General features: G+C 39.3%; 1 protein-coding gene across 3 annotated transcripts in view; it reads left to right on the top strand.

Annotated features, from left to right (window-relative positions):
• PDE7B (phosphodiesterase 7B) overlaps positions 1-22,913 on the top strand; it is a 480,299-nt gene that overhangs the window by 234,665 nt on the left and 222,721 nt on the right. The gene's annotated exons all lie outside the window — the stretch shown is intronic.

The following is a 22,913-nucleotide window of genomic DNA, read 5'->3' as shown; positions in this document are numbered from 1 at the left end:
GAGTATATTTTTAATAGTTCCTATCGTGCTAAGGTAGAATGAAATTTCAGTTCTAGACTATTTCTCTAGGCTACAGTCTACAATACAGAGTGCTACAAAGAGTCACATTATATTTTTAAACCACTCTTTTCAGCTCATTTATAAAAGTACGGTAATTCCTGTAGTTCATAAGGTTAGTTATGTTTGTTAATACTGATCTTGGGAGGAGAAAATTTAGTTGATAGTATATTTTGAATATTTTTCTGAGGTGTAAAAGTTGGCAAGATGAGTGATGTTTTACAGAATTACTGGGAAATTCCCTTTTTGTTAAAAATATATGAACTCTGCCAATTTTAAATCTGGTCATTGCAATATAATATTCAAATTCATTTTCCTAGCTAATTTCACTCATTTTCCTTGAATTAAAAATGATTCTTTTGGAAAAAAAATCAGAATATGTAGTCACTAAAGGGCTTACTGCTTACAAAACAGTATACTTCTAGTCAGACTGTTTTTCTACGTACCTGATGTACCTTGCTTGTACCATGTACCATGAGTGGTAAGAAACCTGCCTAAGGTCACAGAGCTGGACCTGGGACTCAGGATTTCTATATTCCTGGGACTTGGGGGCAGTTTGAAGGTCTGCTCCTTGCTTATTACTAGACTATGTTTGGAAGAAAATCACAAAAGAAAAAAAAATTAGGATCAGAAGGAGTTGAGAAACATCTAGCCTAACTCTCCTGTTTTCCCAATGAGGAAGCTAAGGCTCACAAAAGCCATGGAATTTGCCCAGGATCAGAGCTGGCTCTAGAACCCAGATCTCCTCACTCTTAGAAATGTGTTCTGCTTTGCCAGCATCTCCCAAGGTAACATCAAAGGATACTATCATCAGCATCATCAGGAGTGCTTCTTAGATGTTTAAATTCCTGAGTCCTCTTCTTTTTCTCTCTCATGGTACAGCCCAGGACCACCCATTTTAGCAAACACATCAGATAACTTTTATGCCAAATAGAGTTTGAGAATCAACACATCTTACATATCACGCAGAATATTTTCTTTAAATACAAAAGTATATTAAATAAAATACATATTGAAGTAGGCAATTTGGAAAACTGATCCAAATTAAGAGAGATTAATTATAAGAGCCTTCTTGGAGGAAAGTACGTGAGCCAGTGCACTGTGCCATGGTCCCACATTACTGAAGTTAGATGAGGTAAGAGTTCATCTTGGATGAATGCACAGAAGTGGTTATGAATAAATCATATATATATATACATATATATGGAGAATATTGTATCCGTAGGATCTAGGAATCATTCTGGGAAGCGAGGAAAAAAAAGAGATTACATAGAAAGGGATTCTCAAGAGAGAAGCGTTACTGTGTAACTGCCGAGTTTTCATGCTACTAGAAGCCTTGGAATTTTATTAGTGTTATTAGTAATGAAATGAGAAACACAATAGCAAAAACAAATAAATGTTTGTTACTTTTATTTTTCAGAGATTTAATTCAACAATTAATTGTGTTATCTAGGTCATGTTGTGGATCCAAAGAGAAGTATTTCCACCCTTTAATGAGCTTAAAATCTAAATAGGAGTAATGAATCCTAGCATAAAGATGTTGCTTATAATGCAGACAAGGCAGCTTAGAGGAAAATGAAAGTTGGCCTGAAGATCTGGAGGAAAGAGAAATCACATATGGCTAATACAACAGTGTGACGTGAGGGGTGGGGTGATAGACCAGGAAGTGGTCTTTAAGCTGGATCTTGTGGACAGGTGAAATTTATTCACATGCAATGATATATCGGTATGGGTCACCTAAAAAGGCCACTGTCGCTGCTTAATATTGAATTTGTGTTTTAAATTTCAGCCATTTTAAATGAGGTCGCCTCAAATAGAAAGTGTGTCTTTTTCTTAATTGAATTTATTTTTCAAAAACATATAAAATTTCCTTATCTCTTTTGGGTGGAGAGTAAGCAAAAAGGCAGAGTCTAGTTCACAAACTAAAAGTGGCAAGACCATAAAATTAACATGATAATTATATGTATTTTAAAACTTGCAAGTGATTAGATATTTGCCTCATAAAAATTTGTAACTGCTTGTATAATTTTTTAGCTCTATGTTTAGTCATATATAAGATTGGTCCCAAAATATATTAGTGTGTGCTGATATGGAGAAAGGAGGTACTTAGTCTTGAAATTTCTGATCGTGACGGTTTTTCTTTAATAAATCTAAACTTTAAAATGCCAACAGATCATGCAAGTTATGTCTCTGTATTTACACAATAAGCAGAGGTCCAAAACTAAAACCAATCCCCCTACACTGGATTCTGCTCTTTTTTAATGATATTTTTGGGTGCTGTTAACAAATAGTAAATATGTGATGCACCTAGCCTACGTTACTCTCAGTCCCAAAAGTCTTTGTTCTTCAGCAAGACAAAAACTCTGGTATCAAAAAAGTGTCAAGGGTTTTTATTGTTTATTTGGCTGTTGTTCTGAATTCAAATTTTCTCATACTTTGGACATACTCTTGGATTACTAGGTAGACTTCTGTTTGTATTCCCTTTTGTTCTATTAGTGTCATATGTCCTTCTACCCCTGCTTCCTTCCTTCCTTCTTTCATTCAGCAAACATTTAAGTAGGAGGCACTGCATTAGGCACCAAGAAAGTAACTGGACAAAAGCTAGGAGCCTTACCTAGGCTAGGAAGAGGCACTCAGTAGAACCTTGAGGTTGAAGAAGGCCCGTAGGAGGAGCAGGTGATGTCAAAGCTGTAACCTGAAAGATAGATAAGGAGGAGCTTCACCTTGGTGAAGGTGCAGGTGAGGCAAAACAGTAAGGCTTTGGAAAAGTAGCTTAGTAAGCCTAGAGCAAGTGCACAACTGGGGAGCAAGAGCCTGTGGATGAAGGGCCTTGTGTGCCAGACTAAGAATTCTAGGTTATGATGATAAGAAAAGTAGCCACGGAAGACTTTTAAGCAGAGAAGTGATGGAATCAGACTCAGAGGCCATTCTAGCTGCTATGTGACAATTAGAATGGAGGGAGGTGACGCGAAGAAAAGATGTATGAGGCAGCTGTGCAGAAATCTAAGCACAGGATGAGAGTGCTATGGGAACTGAAGTGCTGGAGGTGGGACAGGGGAAAGTAGATGGATTTGAGAAGTAGAAACAAAAGCACTTGAAAATTCATTAACTTGTTTTGAGGCTGAAGGAGATAAGAGTGGGAAGCAGCAGGAGAAGGAAGAAATCAAGGAAGACACCTAGGACGCTGGCTTGTGCAACTGAGCTAGCAAATAAGGGAGAAATCAAAAATGTTATAAAATTATTGCCCAGATTCCAAATATTTTAGTGGTGTATTCATGACAAAAAGTTTAATATACATTTACTTTATTACTCACCATAAGATTTCTGGGCTACTTGGAGTTATATGGGCAATTGAAAGTCTGTTATAGTTCATTTTTTCAAAGAACTCTTTGGCTGTATTATTCTGACCATCAAAATAGTTTCCTTATGAGGAATCATTCTTGCCAACTCACCTAACCACTTATTTGAAACATCAGTTGTTAATAGGTTGGCTGATACTTTGTCTTCCTTAAAAGTTGCCTTACATTAAAGGTTTTGCACATTAAAGGTCAGAAAAGATGTTAATTTTCCTTTTTAGGGAGTAGAAGCCACATAAAGGTCTAAAATTTGAAAATAAAATAAAGACTAGTAATTATTTCATGAAACTAACACATATACCCAATGAGTAGTTAACTTAAAAATACTCAAAATCAGATCTTGATTTTAGAATTTTATTTTTAACCAAATTTCGTAATTCTATTCCTTTGTTCATCAATTTCAACTAAGTGCTCTCTTTAAAAGAATATTCTTTATCTGATGTAGATAATAGCATATGAAGTACTGATGACCTGTTTGTAGAGATGACATTGAAAGTGTTATCCAACATCAAGATCGTTCATTTTGAAAATAAAAAGAATTACGCTTGGGGTTTAGATGAAGAAATGTTTCGGGAACAAAGGGCTCTAAAAGAATGTTGGCAGCGGTAAAAGTGAAAGGTATGAACGGTGGCAGGCCAAGAAAGCAACTGACTATTACTTCCTTGATTCCAAAAGTTTAGTATTTTCATTTGTAATAAGTGAGTAACAGTGATCAAAAATTTTCCTGGAATAATAACAAAATATATTACAGGAAGTGTTACAAGAGAATGTGTCCTCTCTTAATCACTTCAAAATAAATAGGAGATTTCAACATGAAGAACAGAATTCCACAATGAGTTTAACACTGTGTACTACATATTCTTTTTTGGAACATTTTGAGGTTTTAATTCCAGACTTTAAGCCCGTTGAAATATACCTGCGTGTAGGTGTGTGTATGGGGGTGATGATCGGTGTATAAACACGCACATATGCGCACAAAGAGAAACAAACATCTACCTCAACATCTTTGTAGACTAAGGCAGAGTAGTAACAAGATTTTAAAGACAGATGCTTGTTAAATATTTTTCATTACCATGTACATAAACACATACACACACGCGCGTGCACACGCACGGAGAGAGATATATACACTATTCCAGAGGCTGAATGGGAAATAAATGGAATAAGTAAATAAAGTAGATCTGGATTTAGGTCTTAATCCAGATGGCCTAATAGACAAAGTAACGAAAATGTCAAGTAGAAAGTGGAAGGTGGCGCCCTGTGATGACCTAGATAGGTGGGATGTGCAGGGGGTGGGAGGGAAGTCCAAGAGGGAGGGGATACATGTATACATATAGCTGATTCACTTCATTGTACAGCAGAAACTAACACAACACTGTAAAGCAATTTTACTCCAATAAAAAAAAAAAGTGGAAGGTAGCTACAAGAATTACAGGAAATTCAGAAGGGAAAAAGGTTAACTTAGGCTCCAAAAAAATCGAGAAAGCTTCATAAAGGATCACCATTTTATTCGGACCATGAAAAATAGGGATAATTTGAACATATGGAGAAGGAAAGATACTGAAGTTAAAAAACTAGAGCAGAGATAGATAACTACATAGATGTGTTCATATATGTCATAATACTGTGGATCCAAGAATTTTACTGATAACGTCTAATGCTCGGGACAACCCTGTGAGGTAGATTTTATCACATTAACTTAGAGAGAATGAAGCAAGTTCAGAGGGTTTCTTGAGGTCACATGGCTGGTAGACATCACCCACCAGCCGCTGGACTCCAAAGCCCAAGCTCTCTGTTGCCACTTCTTTACACTTCCTCAAAGATTTGCAGACATGAACTTGCAAGACAAACTCAGGAAACAGCAAATATGCACTTTGATTGGAGGGCAAGGTGAATTTCACAATATCCAGAGTGAAAAGGAAGCCTTTTCCTTCTTTGTTTATTTGACCTGATGAAGGCCAGAGGGTAAGGGTATCATAGTCATAGATGGCATATGTTGTCCACTTCCTGTGTACCAGGCACTGCGCTAAGAATATTATGTGTGTTATCTCATTTAATCTCCTAACAATTCTGTATTGTCTCAGTTTTTTAGGTAAGGAAACAGGCTTAGAGAGAAAGAGTAAGCCAATTTCCAAGGTCAAAGTGCTAGGAAATGGTGAAGCTAGGGTTCAGACTCACTGTCATGAGACTCCAGACAAGAGCCTGGACTCTTAACTGCTAAACTACAATGCCCTAGAAAGCAGAGTTATGTGATATACATCATGTATGTGTATGAATATGATATATATATAGTATATGTGTGTATACATATGTGTATATGCACACACACACACACACACACACACACACAAACACATGTTTCATACCTAACAGTGATATCCAGAAATGCTTGTGTTGATATGTCTTGAGTTTAGTAGAACGTAAGTGCTGATCACATTCCTTGGTTTGTGTTATTTTCTGCATTCTGCCATGCATTAAAGAGCATTTATTGGACACTAGTTTTATGCCAAACATTCTGCTGGATACCAGAATTCAAAGCTAAGACACAGCCTCTATAATTAAATAGCCTACCCTTTTGAAATTCAAGGTTGCTAAATTAATACAATGGGTCTATAAGCATTACTTTATTTCTAGGGTTATTTGCTATTATTGTTTCAAGTTCTCTCTTGCTTTGCTAAAAATACATAGAGAAAACAGTTTTACGTCATTAGGTTAAAAAGATTCAGTATAAGCCGAAACCTACTAGTTTGCAGAGCATTAGTTAATTAATGAGCATTATTATTTGATGAATGTATGTCATACTGCAATGTCAGTTTCACAGGGAGATTTGCTGGGAAGCTAACAAAGCATGATCTTCAGTATTCCTCGAGTTCACTGACACCATTAAGAATTAAATCTTAAATCAGTGATCATCTCTACTTGTAAGAAGGCTGCAGAGGATCTTGAGGCAATAAAGTGATTAAAATGAGAGCCATAACCTATCAACAATACAGCCCGTCCACATAATCCCCAAGTGACTTTTATACAATTCTTCTTCTCAGACATTGGAAGCATTTTGCTGGTTTAACCCTTCAGCATATACTAAGGAGATAAAATATAGGTATTACCTCTATTTTCCTGACATGGACTGACAAGGAGAGTTAAGAGAAATTTTGTTTCATTGTTTAATTTTAGTAATATTTGTCAGTGGAAAGGGAGGCTGGTTAAAGAATAGAAGCATTTATGATTCTTGCTTTCCCCAGGGACAATTATCTTTCAAAGCTATAATACTTGGAGAAATCTTTGCCTTCGGGTTGGACTCCACTTAAACGAATTCATAGTATATAGATTCACTGCACAACCCCAGATGCCAACTTCTTAATGGAGTAATGGCATCAAAACTTGCAAATGAGCTTATTTAAATTTTAAGTATAACTTTAGTCCTTTATTCTTGTCTTTCAATTTAAATTTACACCATCTCACAGATTTTTAACTTGACTGCTATATAGTAATGAAGGGATTGGGTATATTTGTGTCCCAACTCATTTGTTCATTCTTTTTTCAAGCAATATTTATTGAGAGCCTAGGATGTAACAGACCTTGATCTAGCTGGGGGACAGCAGTGCTCTAGACCAAAAGTCTTGACCTTCATGAAGTGAGAGAGACCCAAGAGGAGGTGACTATCTAATATTGCTCTTTTCAAAGTAGATTGTGAGAATGAGTAAGCGATACCAAAGCAGAATATAACTGTTAGCAAAATAAACACTTATTTTCATGGATTTTCATTTTCACTTGCAGCTTATAAAACCCGTCAGGTTACTTCTCCAAGATATTGGATTTTCCAGCTCTAGCCTGGGGTTGCCACTGATTGCCAGTAGAATTTACAGAAATCTCCTTTCTGAGGCCAGAGCCATGTCTCAGAGCTGTCCACATGGAGATGGTCAATACAGTTTGACCAGCAATAGTTTTTTGATTGTCTACGGGAACATCTGGATCTTTGACCTCACAAGTCGTTATACAACAGGCCCTTATCCCTGTGGAAAAGTGTTTGTTCCTTTGTGGCTCAGAGGCCCTGTGTTTGCATGTTAGGCTTGATGTTCTGGAAGTCATTTTCTCTAGCACTGGGGTTATTTAATTCCAAGGACTGGTTTGAATTTCTTTTAAAACTATAAGTGTATAGGATTACATTTAATTGTTGGTTTATGTACAGGAGCATTACTGCCCTGAGCTGCAGGGAGCACATTATAAGTACTCCTTTGTCCTGAGTAAATATTCATTCAGTTACAGGCTGGATGAGGTCCCATGAATCTCTGAATCATGACGTCTGTGCGAGGATTTGGAGATACTGTTGATATTATCTATTAAGGTTTTGCTGTCTATAGGGTCATATGAAGTAGCTTGGAAATTGCAGTGTAAATCAAGAAAAACAATGTCTAAAGCTTGGACCCTTCGACCAGATGGCTGGAGTTGAGCCATTGTGAGTACATATTGTTGGCAGCACACAGGTCAGACAAAAAGGCTGTTGTTCCAGGCGCTCAGCGTCAGCCTTCCAGGGGCAGCGGGAGGACAGAGCGGGGCATTGCTGCACGTTGCGTCGGCCTGAAGGGCAGGAACGTGGAGTCCTGTTCTGGTTCAGTTTCACTCTGGAGGTGACAGTCCAATAAAGGAACGATTTTCTTGAAGTACAGCATGCTTTCCCAGTCGTTTCTGAGGAGATTTCTTTTCAAGTGTTAGGGAAGGACTTTCGCTCCAGGCGCCTAGTTCCTCTACCTCCTGGCATCCAGGGTCTTGACTGCTAATCACCCCTTTCCATGCCTTCCCAGCCCTCACCATACTCAGGAGTTGAAAGGCCCTGGTCTCCATAATATATTCTTGCCAGACTCGGAAATATAGCAAGTCACAGTCTCATTTCCATGATCTGCCCTTCGTAAGGGTCATATGGAATGCACTAAATCTAGAGAAATCTATCTGATTGCAAACACCCTGTGTGAGGTAATACTGCAGAGTGAGAATGGGTGAGCAGTTCTGTGGAATTCCCTGCCTTCGTTGAGTGCCAGAAGTATTAGGGATAATTGGGATAATGTCATTAAACACTCAATTATAAGATGGTGCTTCCCTCACGTAGCAGAACTCTCTCGCCACCGAAGGGTACTGCCAAGAGTTGTGAAGAACAACACGGGTCAGCAAACGTGTATTCCTGTTACAAAAGCTTTCTAAACACTGTTGGGATTTCTCTACTGCCTTGAACAGATGGCTCATGACCTGCAGTGACTTCTTTCAGATCCAGGGTCTACAGAATCCAGGCTGCTGTCCAATCACTAAATGGAGTCCCACAGGGCCGTGCATCATGTAGTCCCTGCCAACTTCCCCAGCCTCCTGTCTCTCCACTCCCCAGTTCTCCTCATTCTCTGAACCTCATCTCCTTCTAGCCATTCTTTTTTTTTTTTAATTGATTGATTTATTTTTTTGTTTATTTTTGGCTGTGTTGGGTCTTCGTTTCTGTGCGAGGGCTTTCTCTAGTTGCGGCGAGTGGGGGCCACTCTTCATCGCGGTGCGCGGGCCTCTCACTGTCGCCGCCTCTCTTGTTGCGGAGCACAGGCTCCAGACGCGCAGTCTCAGTAGTTGTGGCTCACGGGCCCAGTTGCCCCGTGGCATGTGGGATCTTCCCAGACCAGGGCTCGAACCCGTGTCCCCTTCATTGGCAGGCAGATTCTCAACCACTGTGCCACCAGGGAAGCCCCCTTCTAGTCATTCTTAACTTCCTTCAATTCTTCAATCGCCTTTAGACTTTTGCACCTACAGTTTATGGTACCCGGAAGAGACACCCTTCCAGCTTATCGCATGATCTTCAACACCTCCCCCCGCCCACTGAGGACTTGATTAATAACAAGTTCCTCTCTCCCCTATCCAATCGGAATACGCTATTCAGAAGCTTTTCCACACCCATCAGGATGTAGCCAGTGTACCTGATCACCTATGAGAAATCTCCACTTCCCCAAACTTATCTGGGTTCTTCCTTCTTCCTTGATGCCAAGGATAAGGGTGCATCGGGCAGGGCTAGATAGTCCCTGGGCATTAGTCCAGTAACCAAATGGTCTATAGGAACCTCCTACAGTCAGCAGCTCCACTACACAAAAAGTCTGCTTACTCCTCCTTAATTAGGACTTCAGACGCACACAAGAATTATTTGAAAATAATGTAATCAAAATGGAGATAGGTTCTACTGAACTTAATAAATAAGTTCAGCATAAGCAGCTGATTACAGATATGTCAGCATCTTTACTGAATTGGAAAGCCCCCAATGAAGTTTTGCTGAATGGATATTTTGAATGAAATATTCAGTAAAAAAAATGAGACCTGACTTCAGACCTTCAAACACTTCCCTTGCAGGAACTGGAGATAGTTGTCTAGTAAGGATTGGTCCAGTTTTCAATCTGCTCTTTGCCCTCTGATTTCCCATTCATTCATTAAATAAATATTTGTTGGGCACTCCCATCTAACAGGTACCGCTGGCTTCTGTCCCTTTATGCATGCTTCAGAGGGCCTGAGCCCAGGGCAATGGCTTAATGTCCAAAATAAGGAGGTAACATGGAACATCACTGAATGGCAGTTGAAAAAGCTATGGTTTTCATGGCTTCTCTGCTTCTAAATAATTGTATACTCCTAAAAATAATAATTTATTGGGTACTTATTTCTACCAGACACTATTCTAGGTGTTTATATTAATCCTCATTTGATCCTCGTGAGGGACCCAGGATGTAGGCAGTAGTGTTATCTCCATCTTACATATGAGGAAATTGAGGCAAAGAATTACTGAGTAACTTGCCCAAGGTGATACATCTAGTAAATACTGAAGTCTTGATTTGAACTCAAGAGCCCATACTCTGATCGTCATAACACCTTGGAATGGAAAGTCACCTGACCCCACAGGGACTTGTTGGTTTGCTGCATCTATAAAGTGACTTAGTTGGCCACAATGGTCTCCCAGGTCCCTCCCAGATTAACAGTGCTTGTTTATGGTACTGGAGCTGCCCTGTCCAATGTGCAAATCCTCACACAGGCCCTCTTCCTTTTCCTGCATTCTTTCAGATCTGCACCTCACACTAGACTTTGCTTTTTCTCAAATACTTTCTCAAAGGCTGCTACTCGTACCCAGCCCGAGCTTACTACTTCTATCCTGCCCCACGGACCTCTGTTCTCTAGACCTCTGGTTTTGCAGGTTACCCTCTGAAGGACCAGTGCTCTCCATTATGGGAGGAGCAAACGTTTTCTCCTCATAAAATCCCTCATAAAATCTCTCTCTTGTACACAGTACCACCAAACGGCCCTCTCCTACTTCCACCTGTTTTGTGGAAGAAATTCCACAAAACACCGAACACACCAGGCCCCATGATGGGTTTCAGAGTACACAAGATGCTTTCGCACATATTACATTATTTCAGTAGAAGGGTGAGCATTGTTACTCTCTCTTTTCTACAAGGAGGTTCAAAAAGATAAGACATGCCTAAGATCACACAGCTAGTGAGGGATAGGGTTGGGATTTGAATCCAGGTATTCTAAGTTCTTTCCACTATATGTACCAATCTGTCCTCTCTCTGTACTGCTTTCTGTTTGCTCTAACACAAAGCGTCTATGGACTTCACCTTTCAGAAGTCCCTATGTAGAGCGAAATGGTTATGGCTTTAGTTGTTTGCTTTCACAGAAGTGTCTATCTTTCTCACTGAAAACTAGCTGTAGCTTGTTATCAACGCTTGGGGCTCTGAGAGGATGAAAGATGAAATTATATTGCAAAATTCTGACACAATTTTTGCTCTGTTTATCAAGATTTGTGGCATAGTTATTTGTGTCTGATGGAGGAGAATTCTCAGAGTTCATACCAGAAACCCAAAGTGCCTTGGACCAAGATCCCCACTCAGTTCCTATAACTGGGTGCGTTAGAGAGATACCCCAGTTATATTCCACATGCCATCAGCCCTCACAGGTACAGGTTCTGCTAAAATTGGGCTTACCCAGAGGCTATTGCCACTGTTTTGCACGATGAAAAATGTGGTTTTCAATGTGCATTTTGATGTGTGCAGTGGAGTTCAAGACTAAAAGTGGTACGAGGAGAAGGTCTGCAGGAACCGAAGGGCGTAAAATAACCTAACACAGTGATGCTGAACCTGTGAGCCATCTAATCCCGGGATCTCCCTTGAGGGGGGTCCAACTGCATGTTAGAGATACAGCCTTCCTGGTGCCCTCTACTGTCCAGGGCCGACATGACAGGAAACACAGTTCTGTATTCTGGATGTTAGTTTAATAACTTAAAAAAAAAAATTTTACTCTTGGGCTGAAATTGGGTTTTCCAAGTTTTGGTTTATAATAAGTAGTTTTTAAACATTTAAAAACAGGGGTGTGTAATAAAATGCTGATAGAAAGCATACGCATTGAGCTAACATTTGACTGAAGAAAAAAACAAAGCTGTTAAAAGCTGGTAGGCTCCTTTTCCAACAGCAATAGCATTACTATCTTTCAAGTCACTCCTAACCATAGCTAATTAGAGGTTTATGAGGGATGGCCCTTCCTGATGGGTCACCTCAGGTTAGGCAGCCCACAGATTTGCTATTGACTGTTGGCAACAATGGCTTTGTGAAGAATTTCTGCTCAGCTCGAGGTGATTATCTTTTTTCTTTCTTCTGCTGGTGCGTCTCTTATTTTGACTGGCTGAGGTTGGGTTGGACGATGAGGCCCCGATTCACAGACAGTGCCAGGTCGTTGCTGGAGATCTGCACTGACAGATTGTTGAAAACTTGTTAGTCTGACGTTTTAACAGCCTGCAATGGGGTGGAAATCTGCTCTTTCACTGGAAAAACTTAGAAAGGAAAACATGAGCTTGAGCTGAAATCATCCCCAGGTCCAAATCCGCCGTCCTCTGGCACCAGGGTGCCGAGGGCTGCACAGTCGTTAGAGATCAAGGCCTGACTATGCCACCCACAGGGTAGAAGGGACTCGGCCACTGGGAAGTTGGAGCCTCTGAAGATGCACCTCTGGGAGCTGGGGATCAACACTAGGTGCTAATGGCTCCATCAGTAGCAGAAGTCGGCCTCTCGTGAGGTTTCAGCTGGGTAGTTAGGGGTTGTTCTTTTGGCCGTAGGCATATGATCCAAGAAAAAGGACTTAAAAAACACCTCAGGCTTGGTACCTTTTTTGAGGTAGAAATGGACAGAAAGATTGCAGCCAATACTGTTGGTGAGTGATGTCTGGTACCACAGTATTGTAATTATTTGTCACCTTGCTAAAAGAATTCATTGAGCATCTTGGCTCTTCTAAAGCAAACCCAGCCTCACTATCCCAGCCAAGAAATAGATATGTATTTATATATATATATTTTAGAATCACTGTTATCCTCTACTTTCCTCCCATCTACCAGTGATGGCCACTTTGATTAAGCCCTTCACCCTGACCCATCACAGTTTTGCTCCCATCCTGGAAGGCCACTGAAGGATTCTAACAGGGCTTCTGGGCTTTGCACAGCCAGCTGTCTCTGCCAGGAGGAGCCCTCTCTTTTGCCAGCCAACTTCTTCCTGTTGTCATCTCTTTTTAGAAGCCTTCTGGTAGCCCCAGGCAGTGTTGGGTGCCCACCATCGAGGGTGCCCATAGCCTTTCATGTTCTGACTTCAGACCAGGCTCTAAACTTCCTGAGGACAGGATCTAGCCTAAATCTCATTTGATTTTTTTTGGCCATCCTCACAATATAATGCCTACATAGAGTAGGCACTTGATAATGGTGTCTTTTTGAATGTTCATTCATTAATTTGACAGATAGTAATGTAGTCCCAGGCTTCCAGGCCCTGTTAGACTTTAGGGAGTGCAGTCCCTTAACAGAGCCTATCTTTTTATGATCTGCAGACCTAAGCCATGTTCTCTCCAGGCTGATCTTCCAGGAGTCTGTCTTTAATTAGTACCATTCAGTTCTTTGTTGGGGAAAATGTGAGATGGGAAGTGACCCAGATGTTTTGAGATGTCTTCTCAATGTCAAGTTTCCCCTTCACCACCCCTTTGCAGCTCCACATCACATGGCTGCATCTAATGGCAGCACTCACTGGTGTGTATACATAAATAACCAGAAAAACTCTCCTCTCATGCTACCCCAGATAATCCCAAATCTCAACTATATCCCACAGAATTGCAGTAAAAATTTATTTATTCACTTATTTAATTAGCAGTGAGAGTGCCGTTATGCATTAGTCATTGTGCTAGACACGTAAGGGATGATCAAAGAAAACAGATGCATCAGCATACAGGCATTTGCCTTATTTACTAAAATCCTCACTAGAGAAATTCTTATATTGAATGGCAAACTTGCAGAATCCAAGTACTTAAAGATGGGGTGAGGGTGGAATGAAGGTAACTTGTGCTGAGGACGTGCCTCTTCCAGGTTGTCTCGGTTGCCTCTGGGGGCAGATGAGATAGGCTTCCCTTTCCACCAGTGACCATGATTAGCACTTTTCAGATCAGGAAACTCAGTTTTCTTTTTATTTTTGTTCTTAAAAAAGGTCTAATCATATGTCAGAGGCTCTTTTTGCTCTGTTTGGTTGAATGGTCCATCAAGTACAGTCATGGAGATGTTGGGTTTTCTGAAATCTACAGTAGCCTCCAACATTTAGTCACTAGCTCCGTGGGTGTCAAGAGGCAATTGTGCCCAGAGCTATCTAATCCCTGGATCACTGCCATGGTGATGTGACCTTGGACCAACAATTCCAGCGATGCCTTCTGTTTGTCCACTTTCCCAGTTGTGGCCCACCATCAGCTCCCCTCACGAATCAATTCTGCATTTTTGTCTGAGTCATTCCTGGAGGCCCAGCCTATAGCCTGCTCGTCCAATGATTTTATAAACACCTAATTTCCTTTACTAATTTCCTTTCTGCTAAAAAAAAAAAAAAAAAAGCTGTAAGTGTGGGAAGGAAATAATCAAAGAATCACAGCCTATTAATTATTTGCTGATAATATTTAACATTACCTGCTTGTGGAAAACAGTTATTGCTTCAGCTGATACTGGAGAAAACCTCCAAGCCAAAAAGATTTCTGTCTTGGGTTTTATTTGTTTGCTAATGTTTCCTCCCATCCAAAAATATCAAGATACCTGACCTGAAAAGACTAGTTGCTACAGGCCTGCTGAGAGAACAACATGGGCATACCTCAGAGATATCAGGGGTTCAGTTCTAGACCACTGCAATAAAGTGAATATCGCCATAGAGCGAGTCATGAATTTTTTGGTTTCCCAGTGCATATAAAAGTTAGGTTTACACTATACTATCATTTATTAAGTGCGCAACAGCATTATGTCTTTAAAAACAATGTACATACCTTAATTTTACAATACTTTATTGTAAAAAATGCTAACCATCATCTGAGCCTTCAGTGAGTTGTAATCATTTTGCTGGTGGAGGGTTTGAAATATTGTGAGAATTACCAAAATGTGACACAGAGACACAAAGTGAGCAAATGCTGTTGGGAAATGGCATCAATAAATTTGCCTGACACAGGGTTGCCACAAACCTTCAATTTGTAAAACACACAATAAAGCGATGCCCAGTAAAATGAGGTATGCCTGTACATTCAAGTGCTAACAAATATTCAGAAAAAAAAGAGTATGAAATCTTATGTGAAGCAAAAAAAAAACATTAACTGATTTAAGAAAGTTAGGAGTGCTGCCAATTGAACAATGTGTAAACTTTTCACTATCTTTAACTTTTTTTCTTTAGAGTATAATCTGGTACTATTATTAATATTTGAATATTATTTTCACTTCAGATATAACTTTCCCTTAAGAAAACAGGTTTGCCGAGTACTTAAATGTGATTTCTTTGAATCACACTTAATTTTTCACAACTAATTTTATGATGAAAGTAATGGAAAATATACAGTCTACTTAAGAGAAATATACTTTATTGTACATTTTGCTGGAACACATAATTAAACTAATGAAAATTAAGTGTTTTTGATATAAATTTTTAATGTATTAGAATAGATGCAGTATTTTATAACATCCATCTTGTTCTTCCTGACTAAAAGATAAATTTAAGATTTAATATAGAAAATTCTTAGTAAATAAAATTAGCAACTAACTTGTGAAATATTCTGACTTTTAAAATTAGAAGTATTTCTTCATTTTTAATCTTAATAATATGGGTATTAAAATCAAATTATAATGAATGAGTTCAATTTATTAATTCATATTTTTGTATTATTATGTCATCTACAGTAATTTAAATTGGTACATTCTTGCTTATAATTAAAAACTAAACTTGCAATGATACTATGATGTAGATAATATTACCCTACTTTACAGATGAGAGAGCAAGTTTAGCAAACTAAATAAATTGCCCATGATGATATAGTAAGTACGCGCATGAAGCAACAGGATTTGAACTTGGGTCAGTCTGATCCAAAGCCTATATTCTAACAGGTGGCAACTCGTGCAAACAGCAGTGACTAATGAATGAGAGGAGGGGCTGTAAATAGACCTGGTGTACTTGGCCAAGGCAATATCGAAGCCTGCAGTAGCCAGTATTTGGGAATCTAGTCAAGCATTAAGTAAGCTGTCAGCTTTCATTCTCTCACTCATTGGCGGGGGTGCAGGGGGGTGCAGGGTATATTCTATAGTGAGTAGTACTCTCTGTGCCTCAATTTTCTACTCTCTTAAAAGGGTATGATCAGAGAACAAGATGGTAGATGCATAGCTTAGCCCATAGAACAGTGCTTAGCCCACAGTATGGGCTAAAGAAATTTTAGCTAGTTCACAAATATTTATTAAGGGTCTGGTATATATAAGGCACAAAGGTTATAATAATGAGACATGTTAAAAATGCTAACAATGAAAGTGGTTTGATTCGTCATGGTCTATGAGGAAAATAGGCATACGAACACCTGAGCTCATATGTAGCATAGCCTCTGTGCTATGGGAGGAGAGCGTGTACCAGGAGACTCCCTGTTGCTAGCAGGGCTCCAGCCCCTTGGATAGGAATTTCAGTAACCATGTCGTTATGTAGGGGCGTTGCTAGCTGGGAGTGATGGAAACAAGCAAGGCAAGGTGGTCTCATTATTTTAGGCACAGAAGACAAAACAAAGATGGAGATTCTTTGGAGAGATGGGATTCTGAGAATCAGGCAGAAGCTTGGTAATCAGAACCGGATCAAAGTCAGGGTCATCCAGCAGCAAGGTGCTGGGTTGGGGAGTCCCAGCATGCATGACCAGGAAGAGCCACAAGCGAGGAGGGCTGCAGCCCTGAGAACCCAGGAAGGCATGGGACCTTCCCCCACGGCAGATCCTGTGGTTTTCTGAGACTTGAAGCCTGTGGCTTAGCCCAATTAATCTCCTAAACTGGGTCATCACCCTGGGTTGCACAGCAAGCAGGAACCTGGCAGCAAAGGCCCTGTAAACACTGGTATCAATGAGTAAAAGCACTGGAAAAAATCTGGTTTTTTTCAAGTCCTGAGAACTGAGAACAATCAGATTCCCTTCTGGGCGTTGCTTTAAAATCTGGTACCATCATCAGGTAACTTTACAAAGCAGGGCAATTACAGAATTAGTTAGACGTGCCTCATCCATTTCCCAGATAGCCAGGGAGATGAAGACAAGGAAAAGGACTGTCTTGTGATCATTGGAAGGGCCACTGCACCCACTGTTGCTGCTTGGTCATTAGCTTGCGTGGTCACTGAACCCAGGCAGGCCATGGCTTTTAATGAATGCAAGTTTCACGGGAATTTTACAAACTTCTCCTGGATTTGTTAGCATCCAGGAAAGGGAGCAAGACCCCCATGGAACACCCACACCCACACCACCTGCATCTAGAAGGGGTATATGTAAGGCTGCCTTTGGACTTGGGTAGCTGTGGGAAGTTAGCCACCATCCACTGCAAGCCCCTGCAATTAAAGAAGGAGAGCTCTTCCATCCTAGCACATGCGTGGGCTTTCATCCTTAACAAAGGGCAGGCAATCACTCCAGAGTTATTTCCCTGTAGGACCCAGAATATGGACTGATAGAGCTTCCTAGCACTTTGTTTCACCAAGAGGCTGAAAACACTTTAGAAACATCTGATCTTTCAATTAAAAATAATGATTAACTCAGGTCATAAAAAAAATACCACTTTAAAAAGCAGGTAATACAGGAAATGGATCTTAGCAATTCGAAAGGGTTTAAACTCTGCCAAAACACAAACAAAACAGCAAGAGTCAGATCAGACTCCACGGATCATTAATCCTCACATTTGCTCTCTGATCTGACTTTGTGGCATCTATTAGCATCCCCATGTTATTTACAGAGAAATGAAGTCTGAAGAGATTAAATACATGATAAATATCACATGATACTTAGTTCAGCAGAATAGCCAGGGAAAAAGTTCATGCTATGTACTTTCTGTTTAGTATTCAGTGCACTTTTGCAACCTTCGGGTGCACCCAGCCTTCCTCCTCCACAGTCCATTCGCTTGACCTGCCCAAGGGAGTCTAACAAGCCAGCAGCTTCCTTCCTTTTCGTGGTCCTGAACCAACTGTCCATCTCTGTGCACAGTGTAGGTCATCCCAGAAAATGGGTTGATTTGAATGTAATTGGGTCATCCTTTCTCCTCTCAACCTGTGCCTCTGTGTACCAGGAGGTTGCATCATTAGGTGTGAAGAATATGAATTCTTTCATCTGGGAATCGTTTTGCCCAGAAATTACTTTGTCTTATAATATTTTAAGTGTAAGTACAATAAAGATTGACGGGAGTGGAATTAACCAAGTTGTGAACAGTGAAAGAAAGAGGAAAATGGACCAAAATAGATGCCCTCAGTCTTTCTAAAGACAAGGAAATAAATGGTAAAAACAAGTCCAAAAAAAAAACAAGTCCAGCCTGGTACTAAATGACATCCATAAGCCCATGGGAGACGTGTGTAGAGAGGCAGAATATGAAGGGCCATTTTTATATTCACAGTGTTGCAAATGGGGACAATTCTTTCCTATTATGAAATATTTCAAGCACAGAAAACAGAGAATAAGGAACAAATCTTTATAGAAAAAGTTGATAACCCCTGTATGCCCTCCAACATTTCATTACTCTGTATATCTTCCCCCTACCCTGAATTTGATGTTCCTTATTCATTGCCTGTTTTTATGCTTTTTCTGTAAATTAATGTATCCATAAACAACATGTGCTATTTTTAGATATTTTTAACTTCATTAAAACATGGAGACAGTTTTTTTTACCTAGTATGATACTTTTACATGATATAAACATTATATATGTTTGGGTTTTTTTATTAATTTATTTTACTTCTGGCTGCGTTGGATCTTCATTGCTGTGCGCGGGCTTCTCATTGCAGTGGCTTTTCTTGTTGCGGAGCACGGGCTCTAGGCACATGGGCTTCAGTAGTTGTGGTACATGGATACAGTAGTTGTGGCTCCCGGGCTCTAGAGTACAGGCTCAGTAGTTGTGGCGCACAGGCTTAGTTGCTCCGCGTCATGTGGGGTCTTCCCGGACCAGGGATCCAACCCGTGTCCCCTGCATTGGCAGGTGGATTCTTAAACACTGTGCCAACAGGGAAGTCCCTAAACATTATATATGTTTTATATGATTTGAATATTATATATTTTACATGATTTGAACATTATATATTTTATAAGATTTAAATATTATACAATTTGAATATTATATATTTATATGTGTATATTATACATATAACATGTTTTTACACTATATGTAGCCCTAATTCATTTTCACTTTTATTTTTATTTCTTTTAACTTTTTTATTGCAGTATAATTGCTTTACAATGGTGTGTTAGTTTCTGCTTTATAACGATGTTCATCAGTTATACACATACATGTATCCCCATATCTCTTCCCTCTTGCATCTCCCTCCCTATCCCACCCTTCCAACTGGTCACAAAGCACCGAGCTGATCTCCCTGTGCTATGCAACTGCTTCCCACTAGCTATCTGTTTTACATTTGGTAGTGTATATATGTCCATATATACACTACCACTCTCTCACTTTGTCCCAGCTTACCCTTCCCCCTGCCCGTGTCCTCAAGTCCATTTTCTAGTAGGCCTGTGTCTTTATTCCTCTCTTGCCCCTAGGTTCTTCATGACCATTTTTTTTTTTTTTAGATTCCATATATATATGTTAGCATATGGCATTTGTTTTTCTCTTTCTGACTTACTTCACTCTGTATGAGACTCTAGGTCCGTCCACCTCACTGCAAATAACTCAATTTCGTTCCTTTTTATGGCGAGTAATATTCCATTGTACATATGTGCCACGTCTTCTTTATCCATTCATCTATTGATGGACACTTAGGTTGCTTCCATGTCCTGCCTATTGTAAATAGAGCTGCAGTGAACATTGTGGTACATGATTCTTTATGAATTATGGTTTTCTCAGGGTGTATGCCCAGTAGTGGGATTGCTGGGTCGTATGGTAGTTCTATTTTTAGTTTTTTAAGGAACCTCCATACTGTTCTCCATAGTGGCTGTATCAATTTACATTCCCACCAACAGTGCAAGAGTGTTCCCTTTTCTCCACACCCTCTCCAGCATTTCTTGTTTGTAGATTTTTTGATGATGGCCATTCTGACCAGTGTGAAATGATATTGCATTGTAGTTTTGATTTGCATTTCTCTACTGATTAATGATGTTGAGCATTCTTTCATGTGTTTGTTGGCAATCTGTGTATCTTCTTTGGAGAAATATCTGTTTAGGTCTTCTGCCCATTTTTGGATTGGGTTGTTTGTTTTTTTGATATTGAGCTGCATGAGCTGCTTGTAAATTTTGGAGATTAATCCTTTGTCAGTTGCTTCATTTGCAAATATTTTCTCCCATTCTGAGGGTTGTATTTTCATCTTATTTATGGTTTCCTTTGCTGTGCAAAAGCTTTTAGGTTTCATTAGGTCCCATTTGTTTATTTTTATTTCCATTTCTCTAGAGGTGGGTCAAAAAGGATCTTGCTGTGATTTATGTCATAGGGTGTTCTGCCTATGTTTTCCTCTAAGAGTTTGATAGTGTCTGGCCTTACATTTAGGTCGTTAATCCATTTTGAGTTTATTTTTGTGTATGGTGTTAGGGAGTGTTCTAATTTCATTCTTTTACATGTACCTGTCCCATTTTCCCAGCATCACTTATTGAAGGGGCTGTCTTTTCTCCATTGTATATTCTTGCCTCCTTTATCAAAGATAAGGTGACCATATGTACATGGGTTTATCTCTGGGCTTTCTATCCTGTTCCATTGATCTATATTTCTGTTTTTGTGCCAGTACCATATTGTCTTGATTACTGTAGCTTTGTAGTATAGCCTGAAGTCTGGGAGCCTGATTCCTCCAGCTCCATTTTTCTTTCTCAAGATTGTTTTGGTATTCGGGGTCTTTTGTGTTTCCATACAAATTGTGAAATTTTTTGTTCTAGTTTTGTGAAAAATGCCATTGGTAGTTTGATAGGGATTGCATTAAATCTGTAGATTGCTTTGGGCAGTAGAGTCATTTTCACAATGTTGATTCTTGCAATCCAAGAACATGGTGTACCTCTCCATCTATTTGTATCATCTTTAATTTCTTTCATCAGTGTCTTATAATTTTCTGCATACAGGTGTTTTGTCTCCTTAGGTAGGTTTAATCCTAGGTATTTTATTCTTTTTGTTGCAATGGTAAATGGGAGTGTTTTCTTAATTTCACTTTCAGATTTTTCATCATTAGTGTGTAGGAATGCAAGAGATTTCTGTGCATTAATTTTGTATCCTGCTACTTTACCCAATTCATTGATTAGCTCTAGTAGTTTTCTGGTGGCATCTTAAGGATTCTCTATGTATAGTATCATGTCATCTGCAAACAGTGACAGCTTTACTTCTTCTTTTCCAATTTGGATTCCTTTTATTTCTTTTTCTTCTCTGATTGCTGTGGCTAAAACTTCCAAAACTATGTTGAATAATAGCGGTGAGAGTGGGCAACCTTGTCTTTTCCTGATCTTAGTGGAAATGGTTTCAGTTTTCCACCATGTTGGCTGAGGGTTTGTCATATATGGCCTTTATTATGTTGAGGTAAGTTCCCTCTATGCCTGCTTTCTGGAGTGTTTTTATCATACATGGGTGTTGAATTTTGTCAAAAGCTTTCTCTGCATCTATTGAGATGATGATATGGTTTTTCTCCTTCAATTTGTTAATATGGTATATCACATTGATTGATTTGCATGTATTGAAGAATCCTTGCATTCCTGGGGTAAACCCCACTTGGTCATGGTGTATGATTCTTTTAATATGCTGTTGGATTCTGTTTGCTAGTATTTTGTTGAGGATTTTTGCATCTATGTTCATCAGTGATATTGGTCTGTAGTTTCCTTTTTTTGTGACATGTTTGTATTGGTATCAGCATGATGGTGGCCTCTTAGAATGAGTTTTGGAGTGTTCCTCCCATTTTCACTTTTAACTGCCATATAGCACTCCAATGTATGACTAACATTTATCTGTTTTGTAGCTGAACAGTAAAGTTTCTGTAGTTATCATTCTAGAAGATGACCTGCTGTGTCATAGTGTATGCACATTTCAACTTAGTAAGAATGAAATCTAGTAAGTAATAAGTAGAAATCTAGTAAGATTTTGCCAGTTTTTCTCCAAAATGGTTCCATCATTTTATACTGCAACCCACAGTGTGTGAGAAGATCCATTTCTTTACATTTTTGATAAACTTGTTTTTGCCAGATTTCTAAGTTTTGCCAAATCAATGGGCTCAAAATAGGCTTCGTTTTATCTTTTATTTGCTGGTTCCTGATTATTAGTATGGTTGAATATGTCCTCTCTGTTAGTGACCATTCAGATTTCCTCTTCCATGAATTGCTTATGTCCTTTATCCACTTTTCCATTGGATTATTTATTATTTTCTTATTGATTTGGAGGATTTATTTATACATTCAGGTACTAACCATTTGTCAATCATATACATAAATGTGGCCTATTCTTAAATAACTGATTGTATCTCTGGAGTTTGCCCTGTACAGAAATGTTAAGATGCAAGTTAAAACTGAGATGTAGATAAGAGAGTTGATATTTCCATGAGTCGATGCTTCTGGAAAAGGATTATGAATGCCACTTTTTCATCATTTCCTTATTTGTGCAGAGAGTTCAGAGTTCCCAAGTTCAGAGAGTTAAGTGTAGGCCACCTAGGTTTGTACTTGAAAATGTCTGCTTGATTGTAGAGTAGGTAGCTTAGGATAATTTCAGTACTGAATAAGAGCCAATTTTGAGAGTCATTCACCTCAGATTACTAGATCTAATAGACTGTGTATCTTCCATTGAAATAGAAACTGTTGGACACTGGGTGCGTCTCTGGCCATGACCCCTCATAGGAAAACACAGATCAGCTTGAGGCAGGGGCATGAGGCATGCAGGAACAGTCTGTCCCCAATTTACCTCTCAAATATTTTGCTACAAGGAAAGTCTCTGCTCATGACATAAGTCCCTAGACTCAGGCAACTAAAGAAAACATGAAGAGCAGAATAATGTCATGATGATGTCAGGTTGCA

The sequence above is a fragment of the Orcinus orca genome, chromosome 12 (genome assembly GCF_937001465.1).
Source record: "Orcinus orca chromosome 12, mOrcOrc1.1, whole genome shotgun sequence".
In the NCBI taxonomy this organism is placed as follows: Eukaryota; Metazoa; Chordata; class Mammalia; order Artiodactyla; family Delphinidae; genus Orcinus; species Orcinus orca.
Note: the sequence above shows the minus strand (reverse complement) of the source record. Positions and strands in the feature narration are given on the sequence as shown.